Here is a 14,947-nt window from a genome sequence, read left to right as displayed (position 1 = left end):
GACTCTTCTGCTAGGACTCAGCTAGATTGGTAAAGAAAAGGTGTTTCATACGTGTTGTATATGCAATATAACAATGTGACACCAGATGGCGCTGTGAAGTCCTGTCTTTCCCTACCAGATTTCCCTGTATGGGTTTGCAACTGAATTGCTTCTTTGACGTGTCTAGATCCAGCCCTAGTGTCAGCCCAAGAAGTAAAAGTGAGAATACCTCTGAGCATATGTAGAATGTCTTCAATTCGCTATGAACGTGGAAGCAGTAGCTGCTTTTGCAAATCTCAGTGTTGGAGCACCCAGGTCAGGACAGAATGGGATAACTTTTCCTAAATCTGATCACTTCTGGTATTTGAGATTAAGCCTTTAGGGTTGCGAACTGCTTTGGCCTGATCCTCTGCCTTGGAAGATTGTTCTGCAGAAATCAGAAGGGGTATATTATTATTAGTAGTAGTATTAATATTATTATTTTACAAAGTATGAAGACAAAGTGACCTAATAATATCTTCAATCTATCTGTTTAGAGGCAAAGGAGCCTTGCCCTCCTCGTCATCAGGTGACCTTCCACACCAGTAGTCACTTGTCTCTTACACCCTTCTATTTGGGCACTTTCAGGTTTATTACTGTTCATTCTGGAGATTAGATGATGTTGGCTATTTAATGAACATTCATGCTTGCAGGGAGACTAGATGATGCATCAAAGCAAACATTGTCCCACACTTTCCAGTGTATTTTATCTGTCACTTCCCCTATCACAAAAAGCCTAGTCTTTTAGCAAAGGGGGTATGTTGCAGAAGAACTCCCAATCAGCTTTAACTTCGCAACTTAGATTTGCCTGTATGTGACTGAATCCCACCCCCAAAACAGCCACCGTTTGGAAATGCCTTTTGTCCCCTCCTAACGTGTGAGATGGCTTGCTCCGCATGTGTTTCCGCCACAAGTAGTATGGTGTATTCCTGGGCTCCTTTTCCAGTGGGAGCCTTATGGGTGGGGGTCTGTGTATGTCTCTCTTTCCCATTCTTTGCATTTTGGTTGCAGAGAGCAGAACTTCTCATAGAAAACCCCGGCCTTAGCCAAGACAACACCCTCAACATTAAATCAGCACAAAATTCCTCTGGGCTTTCGCAGAGTTCAGCCTGCAACTCTGACGAGGTATCTAGAGGCACATTAAAACAAATCCGGTCAAGTAAAGGGGCAGGCAAGTGATCCATGCAAAGGGCTTGACCTTTGTGGAGCTTCAAATAGAAAAGGCCTGTCTGTAAACAGTGGTAATTAGCCCTTTCAAAATTCTAACGACGATTAAAATGTAGGGATCGTTATTTTGTCAACAAACTTAGGAGGGCAGTGAGAAAACTTCAGTGCCTGCCTTTGCTTGCTGGCTCTTAAAAACAGAGGCACCCAATGAACTGAGGATGGGAACACAAGCAGAGGCCTTCCTAAAACCTTGGTGTCTCATCCGTAGAACAAGAGCCAGCCTGAGCTGTATCTGATATTAAGCAAGGACAAGTTGACTCTCCTTCTCACAACAAGGAATCAGCACTGGGAAGCGTCTTTTAACTCTGTAATAACAGGTTTCATAGTAAATGAATGCTGATGGTCAACTAGCCAATTATGGTTTAACTATCCCTTGTTTACAGCAAGGTGTAAAACATGCCTTTAGAGTACAAAGGATCAGACTGCCTAAGCTACAATTTGTCCTTCATCCCATTATGCTCCCCTTAAGCAAGGCTGGCTCCCTCTCCACCTCCCTCCCTCCTTCTCTCTGTCTCTCTCACACACATAGGTATGAGCACTGAGGAACATACCTCGCCTCTGTTGATTTGCGTTTGCTTTATTTCAAATGCATATTCTTGTTTACTTTTCAAAATTTACATAAATGTCAGCATTGTATAATTTCTATGTTAACAAAGCAGTGAGCAAAATCCCTTGTATGTTTATAAAATATTATTGTTTAATTCATGTAGTTTAGGAATTCCAAATGTTGAGAATAGGAAGGAGGCCAAATACCATCTGTTTATAGCTATGCTGCATCATCATATGTGCACTTAAAAAAAAAAAAAAAGCGGGAAAGAGCTTTCTTGGTCAATCCACTGTATTTTTGACTCAGAATTTGAGGGCTCTATTGAATCACTCTTAGATCTTTGCCAACATTCCTTGATAAGGTTTAAATTCTGACCAGTTAAGCAACAAGAAATGTATTCACTTCAGAATATGTGTTAATTACTGATCCATGCTAGTTTTGCACGACACTCTCTCTCTCTCTCTCTCTCTCTCTCTCTCTCTCTCTCACACACACACACACACACACACACATTCTCTCATTTTGTTTCAATATTAATTTGCTTTTCTGATAGGACAAGATTTGTGTGTCTCTGATTTTCACATGATCATGAGAACTTCAATAATTATGTGATCATGTCTTGGTTGTGTGACACAGGCCTATTTTGGACTACATTAGCAGCAGCATCTCTGTATTAATTTCATTCCCCCAGGAGTACTGGTTGGCAAACATTATTCCCATGCATTTTCCTATGCAAACAGCTTATAGGGCTAAATCTGCTTAGCTTCGGCAATAAGGCTGCACCATGATGTAGAATAAAACTTTTCAAGCAGAAATGCCCCCTCTCTCTTGATTGCCACCTCAATTAGTCCTGTGGAACCGGGGGGGGGGGACAGGGGATGGGACGACGACGACACTACTTTCACTTTTCAAATTCATTTATTTGAGATGAGGGTACTCCTACTTCCATGGGTATGACTCTCAGAAATATATGCATGTCAACCTTTTGGAAAGATCATCTTCATCAGGCAGCTTGTATTGAGCATCAATAATTACTAGTAATTTTTATACTAGATTTCCATACATCTCAAAAGTGGTCTGTGAATAACCCAGAATGGTAGCACTAGTGGCTAACATTGTGTTGGCATGAATGCTGGGTTTGCAAACCCTGGCAAGTCTTTGACACACCTGCGGCCTGGTTGCCACATGTCCCACATCCAATATCAATGTAGTCCCCAGAGTTCCAATACAAAATTTTGTGTTTGTGTTCAGGAGCTTTTATAAACGATACAACAAGTTGCAAGACGCATCAGCAGTCATCGCACAGTCTGGTAGACAGCAGGTTTGTGGAGTTTGGTTGTTGAAGAAGGAGCCATTTAAATCCAACAGTATTGTTGTTTGTATGTACTGGCATCACATAAAAATGTGATACCCTGGTTTTCCATGATATAATGAATCACACATCCTCTATTCAGTTGCCATATTTGGCCATGACAAGACTAATCTGCAGTTGCTCTCAGAATATTTCCTTTTCTGTTTGTTCAAGGTGGCCCTAGTCTAACATATGAAAAATGCAGATGCAGCTATAAAGCAATAGTTTGGGGGTGGAGTAGGGCTGTCCACCTGTCAATCACCTGATGCCACAATGATGTCAGCTGATGGGGCTTGCAAAGAACCTTGTGTGGTGCTTTAAAACACCCACAATCAGCTTATTGGGACTCTTTGCAAGGAGCAAGAATTGTGCCTTCAAGAATTGGCTGGCTGCTCTCCCCACCAATCAGACTCTACTTTCTGCTGGAATCAGCCATACTATGGATTTCCCCTCTACAATTCCCCTTCAAAGTCCCCTTTATATGACCTATAAAGCCCAATGCAGCTTAGGTCCAAGTTATCTGAAAGACTGTATTCCCTCATAAGAACCTGCCTGGGTTTTGATATCTTCAGGGGAGGTCATTCTCTCAGTCCTGCCACCCTCACAGGCACGCTTGGTGGGGACCTGGGAAAGGGCCTTCTCGGTGGCTTCTCCCAGACTCTGGAACTTCCTCCTTGAAGAAACTCAACTGGCTCCTTTCTTGTTGTCCTTCCACCAGCAGGTGAAGACCACCTTGTTCCAACAGGCTTTGGGGAACTGATTGCTTTTAATCAGGGGCTGGTGCCGTGCTGTTTTTTGTTGTGATTGTATGTTTTAAAATACAGTGGTACCTCGGGTTACAGACACTTCAGGTTATAGACTTGGCTAACCCAGAAATAGTACCTCGAGTTAAGAACTTTGCTTCAGGATGAGAACAGAAATCATACAGCAGTAGCGGGAGGCCCCATTAGCTAAGGTGGTACCTCAGGTTAAGAACAGTTTCAGGTTAAGAACGGACCTCCAGAACAAATTAAGTTCTTAACCCAAGGTACCACTGTAGATCTTAGAATCACAGAATTGTAGAATTGGAAGGGACCCTGAGGTCAAGGCAAACCCCTACAATGCAGGAATAGACAGCTATTATTATTATTATTATTATTATTATTATTATTATTATTATTATTATTTGTACACCACCCTTCATCTGGAGATCTCAGGATACCATCATTTCAGATAGATAAGAACACAAGATATATGTATATAGTTGTAATTCTATTATTTGTTTTTTAATTATTTCCCCCCCTTTTTTTAGTAATTCTTGTTTTTATCTATAAACTGTATTGAGTCACATCAGGGGAAAAGGCGAGGTATAAATAAATATATAATAATAATAGCAATATAAGATGACCCCAGCTGGCTTGCTGTCACCACCAATCAACTGACTGATGCAGAGAGCAAGCTTCCCTTGCTTGCCCACCTGCCTATCATCTCATGTCATGTATGATGTCAGGAATGGGGCATGTGGGCATGGTTTTGGTGAAGAGGCCTTGTGGGCCAAATTGGGTCATGCAGCAGGACTAATTGGGCCTGCAGGCTGGCAGTTCCCACCCCTTCCCTGGTCTAAAATTACCTTGTTGCATCATTGCTTGCCTTGTGACAGAGGGATGAGCCTCTGTTCCATGGTCCCACAATGTGGCAACCACTAGTTCACTAGAAGAGTAATAAGGCACATATTGCAACATCATTCACACAATACCTTTAAACACTTCCATCGAATTGGTGGATTTCATCCAGTCATCAGATAAAACAATTAACTTATTTACTCTAGAGTAGTCCTGCTGTTTGTTGGAGTGCCTGTTCCATCGGTTCCCCGCCCCATCCCAAGAATGTGACAAAAACGCTGATTTTCAAAAGGTTGTCAGATGTCTTAAGAAACCACTTTGGGGGGAAATAGCAGGGGCTCCTGAAAACGCTGCAACATTAAAACTGCACGCTGTGTCCATGCCGAATACAAGGTGTGCTTGCTTAACTGAGGGATATGTCCTTTGTTGTTAAGTCACTAAGAAGATTTGCCTTCCAAGCCCATGTTAATTAGTTAGCTTGTCAAGTCCTGTAGACGTCTTTCCACCTTTAAAAGCAGGAGATTCCCTGAGAAATGGGCTTAAAACATCCTAGCAAGGCCTGGAACGCTGAATGCCCAGATTAGTGGCAGGCTTTGTTGTGCTTGCATAGGGGCAACCCAGCTGCAGTTTATCCTACTATTGCTAATGACGCTTGGAGTGATAGAGGTGGCTTGTGGAGCTTGCATATGGGGTCCCTTCCCTAAGGAGGCGGAATAATAGCTGCTACTCAGGTGGTATATGGGAGGATAAGAGCAGATCTGCAGTTGTGTTTCTGCCTGGTGCATGGTGACTCCGAGCGGCACAATATCAAGGTATACAGTCTGAAGCAAGGCTACATATCTTCCTCTACCGCAGAGGGACCGATGTACAGGTGGAAAACCATGGCAGTAAGCTGGTTGTATCCCAGCCCTGTCAGAATGTACATCTGCGAATTAAATAATTTTGTTGCAAAGCGTTTGCCGTATTATGCAGTTGCTCAACTCCAAGCATTGCTCACTGTGTTGAAATTTCTTTTAACTTTTGCCCTTAAAGCTCCCTTGTGTCTGCTGCAATGTTCAGTGTTACAGCAACTCAAATTATTTAGCTGTGCCCAGTTAGAGGGCTATTGCCTCTGTAGTTGTGATGCAAGGAACTAAAGCTCAGACCCTTTGAAAAAACAGAAGAACCCTCCTCTTCTCCTGTTGCACACTCTGCTACTTACATTGTTATCTCCAAGCAATTGGTGACAGTGAAATGCACCTAAACCTCCCTTCCTACAAACAGCATTAATAGGTTATGAGGAACACAGGAAAGCAAGGAAGGCATATCGAGGGTGGGGAAAATGAGGAGGAAAGATGCTGACTAACTGATTTGTCTTGTTTTGCAGTGGTGAAATGTGTCATTTCAAATAGAAACGGGTATAATTCCAAGTCTGTAAAAGTAGAAATGCCATTAGGAGTGTGATGCAGTGCTCTTATGAATGACTAGCCAGGGAGAACTAGATTTCATGGCCTTGGGCGTTTTAAAAAGATAGCTCTGATCAAATGAGAAAACCAATCTGGAATCCGAGCCTTCAAGGGAGTAGCCATATAACTATTTCAGCCCATAAGAGTGATAGCAGAATCCTAGACCACACGAACATCAGCACATGCCAGTCTGGTTGTGGCTTTGAATTGCCAGGCGTTTAAAACTAGCCTGGATGTGCCACTTGGCAGGCCACTACTGAACAGCATTAATGATGATGTGCCAAAAGCCAAAAACAGGCTCGTCCCATCCTGTGGAGTCACAGACATAAAATACGCTGAGCTGAAGCAGCCTGAAGTAGCCATGGGCTACTCTTTGCATCTTAGGAACTCTGGTTTATTCCCTCAGTGTGTGTGTGTGTTTGTAAGTTTCCGCCGAGACTTTCCATAGTCTAACTCTGCCTATCCTTTGCTGGATGCATAGGATGGGACTGGAGGAGTAGAAGGGAGGAAAACAAACTACCCCCCCACCGGGTCTAGCAGGCCTGGACCATTCCTAGCCTGTCCTTGTAAGATGACCCAGTTTCTCTAGTCTTCCATCCTGTATAAACTGAGAGCTAATGTCTCCCACTCCAATACATGAGTGGGTAGTCTTGCAGGGAGTTGACTCCCAGCAGTATTTAAGACCTCAACAGCCCCAACTCTCAGCATCTAAAAGGGGAGAACAGCACCTTCCCAGCCTAGGTGCAACTTTGATGAGAGGCTGGTCAGAGCTACCTGTCAATCAGAACCTACTTGGCTCAAGAGCACCGAAGAAATGGAATGTAGCCAAAATTCAGTTATTCTTCCTGACCATCCAGAATGCTCTGTGCCTTGTGAGGAAGGCCTAGCTAGTTTTCTGAAATGTAATCTTCACTTTCTTAAAGTCCCGAAAAAGCCCTTTCCTTTTTTCTTGCCTCTTATCCTTAATAAACTTTCAAAAATTGGCTGTCAGGGTTCTCTGTGTGCGTTTGTGCCAGACTCAAAGGGATATTTTCCCTTCACATGCCTAGACCATTTGGCTTCACAGTGCTTGTGTTTATCAGTGGGATTTGGCAGACAAAAGTAAGCTCTGGTGAGAAATGGATTAAAACAGGATGATCCGTCTGCCTCATAAATAGTCACCTTGCACCTTCAGGTCTCACTTCCACCCAAGGGAACCCCAGGGAGTGTGCTGGCAGTCTACCTGAAGACCCTCTTGCACAGCTAGACTACCCAGAGTGGCAGTCATGGAAGGGGAGAAGAGAAAAACCCTTTTCCATTACAGCATGTATTGAAATGTGTGTGGAGAGCTACAACCGTCATGGTGCCAGTGATCCTGAGCCATGTACATGGCTTAAGCACAGAGATGGGAAACTGGAAGTCTTTCCGATGTTGTTTAGGCTATAATGCCCATCTTTCCTGGCCACTGGACATGCTGGCTGGAGCAGAGGGGAGTTTGGAGTCCCTCTCCATCTGGAGGGCCACATAGTACTCACCCCTAGTTTAAACCTTTGTCAGAGCTTTCCCACCAAATGTGCTCCACGTGGAAGGTTCCAGCTTGTGAATAATATAGCAAAGAGAGCACATGATATGATTGCCTTCTCAACACAATTCAAGGCCATCACATTTATATCTCCAGCCTTGCTCTTATGAGGTCAGGATGGCATGCATGGGGTCATCTGTGTAATCTTCATTTAAAAAATACGGTGGGTTACCCCAAGGAAGATGCAGATGAGGAGGTAATTTGGGCTTCAGCACTCAGGAGAAGATCCTCAACACCACCTCCTGGGCCCTCCTGACCTAAGGGTGTAGGCCTCTCACTCTCTTCAGACTTAAGAGGATGAGCCCCCAGTAGCATCCCTATCATTTCCAAAGTATCAAATTCAGCACCTGCAGAATCAGACAGGTCAGCACATAGCTCCTTGACTACTGTATAGCCCTTGTCAGCCTGTATACAGCCTCTGATGGTCCCTGCTCTTTGTTGAAACACCTTCCACAGCTTAGGCAGCAGGGCCAGTGGGAGCTGGCCGGGGTACTGACTTGCTAGAAAGACTTGCCTTGACCTGAAAAGACAGGGCTTGACCTGCTTCTTCCAAGTCCCAGCCCCTGTAGAACAGGATAGTAGGTTAGGCTGACCGCCAGGATTGCCCAGTGTTGTTCAAGGGTGATGGTAGGGTTTTAACACAGTTCTCCCCAGCCCATGTTCAACACAGCCATACTGGGTCTCCGATCTTGACCTATAAATGACTTGGGCTTAGCTAGGAATCCATATTCCATTGAAATTTCCAAGATAAACTGAGAATGCCCTCTTGACTATTCCATCTGTGTGTCAGGTCTGGTGATGAAGGCAAGGCACACATGGAGGCATTCTCAGTGACAGCTTCGCAGTTATAAAATTCCTTCCTCTTGGAGGCTCGCCAATGTCCATGCCCGAGCATTTTTCCAGAAGTGCTGAGAGCTATTTTTCTGTGATTAAAGAGGGAAATCTGCAGAGTAACTGAGTCCACCCCTGCTCTCTGCGAACTGGGTGGTCTTCCTACCAGTTTTTTAGACATCTGATTTTAGATGTAGTTTTGTAAATAGGCATTTATTCTTAAAATACGTTGGAAGTGGGGAGGCAGAGAAACCTAAATAAGCACTGGCTTAAGCAAGAGATCCACCACCTGGGTCAGTTAAATGATTTGGATGGTAAATGCATTGGAAGCAAAAAGGGGCTAGGCTGTGATAGATGTCACCCAGGTGTGTGACTGGCAATTTGCGTGATGTAAGGGGATTTCCTGTGTGAACTAAGGCAGAAGGTTGGCATGCAGGCAGGCGGTCAAAGTGTTTAGGAGCTTGACTGAAGCTAAAAATGGACATTGCATGGAAGAGAGAGATTGAGAGATGTGCTTTGGATTACGGTGTGCTTGTATGACCTGGGAGGGGAAAAGCTTCTGTCTTGGGGTCTGTGCTGATTGTTGCTTGCCATCTAGAGTTCTATAAAGTAACTTATAATGTGCCCTGAAAAGGAGACATGTAAACCAGGCCTGTGCATAATTAAAAGAAATTCTACGGATTTCTATGGGGCGTACTGAAAGAAGGGGTGCAGGGTTACTTCCCACCTCTCTCAAGAGTTGAATTACACATGACTCTTTGATGCGTGGATCCCCCCCCCCCCCGAACCTTATTTTAAAACCTTAAGAAGCTGTGGTAAGTGGCAACCTGAATTGAAAATTTGTGAAGAAGGAAAAATGCTGCTTACCTTTCTCTCTGCAGGCTGTTTTGATATTGTCTTATCAAAATCACTGAGACCAGACTATTTTTGTCCTGTGTGCGAGATGATGTGGATATAGGTACAATTTGCAAAGGAGGAGCAACAGGTAAGAGGGAGATGATTAACTCTTCTCCTGTGTGTTGCTTTTCCCCTGCACCCCTTTCCCCAAACTGGGGTTCCTTCTCTATCCTGTGCTTTAGATTTAGATGCCGATGCCAATTTCTAACGTCAACAAATCCTGGAGTTGAGCTGTTAGAGACATCAAGGAAGAAATTATTTTTCATAATTGTTTGCTACTGTCTTCATGCTCCTAACTAAAGGAACTCCTAATAGTTTTTCCTAAAACACTTTTGATTTTTAAAACTTGACATGTGGTGGAAGACTCTTGCCCTCCCCTGCTGTAATTGTACCTTTCAAGGTGACACTATCAAACACAACTGTCACATCACATACACTGATAAACATAATGCATATGCTTTAAAAACATAATGCATGGAAAAGCCTTATGGTTTTCGGTTTCTAACACTTTTTAAAAAATTAATGTTAGTTGCAGAAACAGCTAATAAATTCATGAATGGATGAACATAAGTGTCAGTGGTGAGCCAACTATAGATTCTCACTCACCCCTTTTTGGTCAGAGAAGAAAGCTTTCTGTTTCTAGCAGAACCTGACTCTGTATATTTCTGATTGGCTGGCACTTGTGACAATCATGAAACCGCCTCTCGCCATGACTGGGCAGTGTGTTGATTGGTTGATCCTTGTGGCAATCACAAAACCACCTTCTGTCCCCACCTTGTCCTGGAGCAAATTAAAAACGAAAGCACCTTGGGTTTATTTTTCTTTTATAAAATTTGCTGAAGAAACATTTAAGTAGATAAAAGTGTCAGGCACCTGACTATAAAAAAAATAAATAATAAAAGCTCAAAGCTTGCCCAGGGAATGAGAGGAAATATAAATGAAACAAGCACTTATCCAAAGCCAGGTTTGTAAGAAGTAAAAGCTAAGGGAAGCTGAGTACAACCCTGCTGCAGAAAAACTGCAAGGCTTCTATAAGTGAATACAGTAGATCTCATCACACTTGAAGTTACATCTTAGTATTCTCTATTTTTAAGGATGCCCCTCCATCCAAGCATCATTCTCATTGCTGCATTCTGAAAACCTGTTATGGACCCCTAAAGATTTATCCTGATTGCTGACACATTGCACATACACAACTCAATTCTTTGGGAAACATTCTTGTTTAAAACCCCATAGACAGTGTTGGTGCATCACTGCTATGAAAAGACCTGTCTGGTGCACAACTGAATGAACAGTCCTGGCAGCAGGCACATGCAATATGATCCCATTGTAATACTGTTTGATGCAAGAGTATGTTTGATCAGTTACCAGTGATGAATATCATATCACATCAAACAATATGATACAGTCTCATTGTATGGAATTATGGCTGCTGTCAATCAGGCAGTCTTCTGCTCCTTTAACTGTCACCTTTGGGGAATGGAATAAAATGATAGCTACACATACATTAATAAATGAGCTCCTGCATGAATTCCATACAGACCTGTTGAGATTTTGTTGTTCTTTTCTTTCTGTGGTTTCTCTCTCCCCCCCCCTCATTTTCTTCTTTTTAAAACACATACTGAACAAGAGTTCACTTAGTTTATAGAACTCACCATATGAGAAGCTCTATATTACCTTGTTATGCCCCGCTCCAGAATAACAGTAGATAAAACCCACTTTAGTTATATCTGTGGTATAGATCAGAGGTGGGTTACCTCGGGTATGAGGGCCAAACATGGCCTGCCTGGTCTGCCTAGACTCTCCCTAGGTTACACCCCTCATTAGTCCCACTTTGCAGCCTCCCTGGGTGTTTTTACGTGGTTGGAATGAGTCCTTGAACCCTGCTCATGTGTCTTGTTTGCCTTGATCGCAGTGAGCAAGTGCAAAGGTAAAATTTATATTCTTTGCACCTCCCACATTTGCCTCTAGTCCCACCCATGACTACCCTGTGGCCTCTGTAAGGAAACACAGCCCTCAGTCTGAAAAAGGGTTGTCACTTCTGTTATGGATTCTCAGAAATTACCTTGCATCCTAAAGAAGAGTCCTACAAACCATGCTGACTATTCTGTAACTGAAATATACTCAGAGTCGCAAAGTGATTTCATGCTCTTTATTCAGCTCATAGTGGTGAGGAGGAATGAATGAAAGTCCCCTCAAAGTATCTGCTTTATATACATTATTTACACAATGGGCTGCACATGATTGGCTAATTCTGGAATTCTACTGTAAGCCAATCAGGTTGTGGATTCACTTCTATCTGGAGCATGATTGGGTGGTTCCTGCCAACCAATCATACTGCTGCATTGTTCTAAGACCAATCAGACTGCTGCATTCTGAATCCTATTGTTCTAGGACCAATCAGACTGCTGCATTTTGAATCCTATTCAATTCAGTACATAACAGTAACTTTTTCTGCTTAGGCCTAATAGAGGTATTTCCTGTTGATGTTGTTGTTGTTGTTATTCATTGACCTAACCATTCATTTTTATTTCCTAGTCTTTTCTTCTTCTTTTTTTAAAGAATTATATTGGAGTTTGATGAGCATTTCTTTAACATAAATTACCCCAGTAACAGCCTCTATATTGAAATCATTTTCATATTGCTTTTGCTTGTCTACTGTCCTAGTTGGTATATTGCCTGCCTCCACCAGACTACATAAATGTCTTATCTGTTTTGGAGTGTGTGTGTTTCTTGCGGGGGAGAGAATTGGTGACTTCGAGTTTCTTTGAGTTCCCTTTGTTCCTCACTACATCTGAGTGCCTGATCTATATTTATATGTTGACATGGGCATTGTGGTATGTATGTGCAAGAGCTAGAGAAATGTCTACCACATTCACATATGTCAGTAGATCTGTAAGTCTGGGTTCAACACCCCTGATTATTATAGTGTTTGTTTCTCCCACCAGCTGCCCCTTTCTCTTACCTATGCACAAGGAACCTCTGAGACACCATGGTAGTTACAGGGCCTATGTCTGGTAAGTCACTGTGACAGCAAGATGGTAGACAAGGTGACATTTAGTTTCCTCCAGCAGGACCAATCTTACTTACTTCCCCCCCCCCTTTTTTTGAGCAAGCATATCACATAGGGAAGCACACGTCTCTTTGTCTCTCATTTTAACTGCACAAGCACACACTCTCAGGTATAGCAAAAGGCCAGCAACTCTGTGTATGATATGTTGCTTGCTGTGCTCTGCTTCTCTGATGGCTTCCTGCAAATCTCACACGATCTGGTCAATAGTGTATAGATACAGGGAAATAGTGCAGTTGTTCTTGTTTTAGAAAAATTAAGTATTACCAATAATTTAGCCTCGTAGTAATGGATCTGCAGCCTGGGCCTGAATGAACCACTATTTATAACCACACCTGCTCTCATTCCTCTCTTGTTTCCTGTTCCTCTTCCCTCCCTCAAGCATTTGCTATCCCTGTCTCTTGCTCCCCTTTCCCCCCTTTGTTGACCTCTTGATCGTAAGATACCTGGGGGCAGAGGACCTGGTGCTTTGTTTTTTCATGCATTGCTGTGAAAAGTGCACTATTAATTTATGATGCCAAACAAACAATTAATTAGAATAAGCTTGCTCAGACTGACTGTTTGAAACAGGTCTTCCTGTGCACCACACCAACTGCAGTATGCTGCCATGCTGACTTCGGCTTCCGACGAATACAATAGCCTGTCACATTGCCATCTTCAGCTGTCATGTTGTCATCAGGCATCCCAGACTACTGAGGGTCAGCATTCAAAGAGAAGCTCTTCTTGCAAGCTGGGCTTCCTTTCAAGATCAAGCCCAAGTGTGAATCCATTGTGCTGCACCTTATTGCGCAGAAGACGCTAATTTGGTAGATGCACTCTGCCGTATTCTGATCTTGCCTGATCATACAAGCTGTGTGCAAGAGATCTGCCAAAAGTGGTTGGAGTGGCAAATTTCTGCCAAAACTATGCTGTGTGGCATGGTATGTCGTGCTGTCGAATCTTAGGAAAACTATAACCCGGTAAGGTGTTGTTGTTGTATGAAGAAGAAGAAAAATACCACTAAGATGCAGCCTGAGCTGAAAAGGGCTTACAGTCCAAATATGAGACATATGACAACACGAGAATGGAACTGTTGTTGGAGCATCCTTCCTTCTCTTTAAAAATACTGTTAACAGTAGTGCTTTCCTCCTGAGGTGATTATACCTCCAAGGGCTCCTTCTGTTAAAGAAGTATTTGCCTAAGTCTTCTGGCCCTGTTCCAGTTTGGATAATTACACTCAACCTAATTTATTAAGTTTTATTTGGATGGCTGTATTCACCCCTTTGCTTGCCTCAATATTGTACAGGCGACGCTGTTAAAACTTCGGCGCGTTTTAGGAGAGGGTGAAGGCAATTCGATTTAGATATACAAATAAGACTTTAATGATCCCTGATTTGTGAAGCTGTTGTACGCATAGCAATTCTGGAGCCAGCATTGTTAGGAGGTGAACTGAAACGGGAATAAAAGTGAATTTGTGCTCCCATTAAGATTGCTTTCAGACTTCAAAGCGGCTGTAAATCAGGCTGTGGTGTTCCAGTAAGCTCACCCATTATCCACCGTAGTCGTGCTGACATCTTTTCAAATCGGAGGATGAGGGTTTGGTGAGGAGGCCTCATTTCATGCAAGTAGTCCCAGTAATGGAAAACGTAACAAAAAGTTGTGCAAGTGTATGTACCACTGTAGTATAGAGTCGTACTTCTTTCACAGAGCCTAAAGTGCATCAAGGTTCAAAAGGGATTCCTCTGCTGTTACACCACCACCATCAACAACAACAACCAAAAGAAAGTTAAGCATTACTTTGCTTGAACATAAATGGTAAATAAAGGCACTGAAGATTCCTTCTCTCTGAAGAAAAGTTACACGACCCACATGCTTATGCAGCCAGTTGGTCTAAGAAAAGCAATTTTTGGCATGCTTGGATTGCACAAACAGAACTATTTCTTCTTCAGAAGAAGATTGTGCAACATGAAACTTGCTACTTTAGCATAGCTGGTCCAATGCTGTGCACATTGGGCAGCTCCAAACTTATCCTATTTTGCTGATTCTGTGTAAAAACAACATGCCCCAAATATACAAGCAACTGACTTCATTTGTTCATTGTACTGACCAAAAATACCAGAGAGACAAGTCTGGACGATGGGGCCATATAGAGGGCCAAGACTTTCTAGGTGGATACCCTTGGAGATGTACCCGCATGCCAGCCTGAGTATTTTCCACAAATGTGGTAAAATATTTTGCTCATGCTTGCTTTCAGTGCCTAAGGTTATTATGGGGAGAGAGAATACTTTGTTCTGTTGGGATTGGAGCAACAGTCAAATAATGTTTTATGCATTTTAGAATATATGTGTCAATATTTTTAGGTAGATAGGTTATGTGTGTCACTTTTAAATATTTATTATCGGTGCATAAAAAAAGAGTGA

The 14,947-nt window shown here is 42.8% G+C and overlaps 1 protein-coding gene across 1 annotated transcript in view; it reads left to right on the top strand.

Annotated features, from left to right (window-relative positions):
* Positions 1-14,007, top strand: part of GTDC1 (glycosyltransferase like domain containing 1) — a 215,496-nt gene extending 201,489 nt beyond the window's left edge. The window contains exon 12 of the transcript XR_014172699.1: positions 13,119-14,007. The gene's annotated coding sequence lies outside the window, so the exon portion shown is untranslated. The remainder of the gene's footprint in view (positions 1-13,118) is intronic.
* Positions 14,008-14,947: the final 940 nt, after the last annotated feature.

The sequence above is a fragment of the Podarcis melisellensis genome, assembly GCF_964234715.1.
Source record: "Podarcis melisellensis genome assembly, chromosome: 1".
NCBI classification, from domain to species: Eukaryota; Metazoa; Chordata; class Lepidosauria; order Squamata; family Lacertidae; genus Podarcis; species Podarcis melisellensis.
Note: the sequence above shows the minus strand (reverse complement) of the source record. Positions and strands in the feature narration are given on the sequence as shown.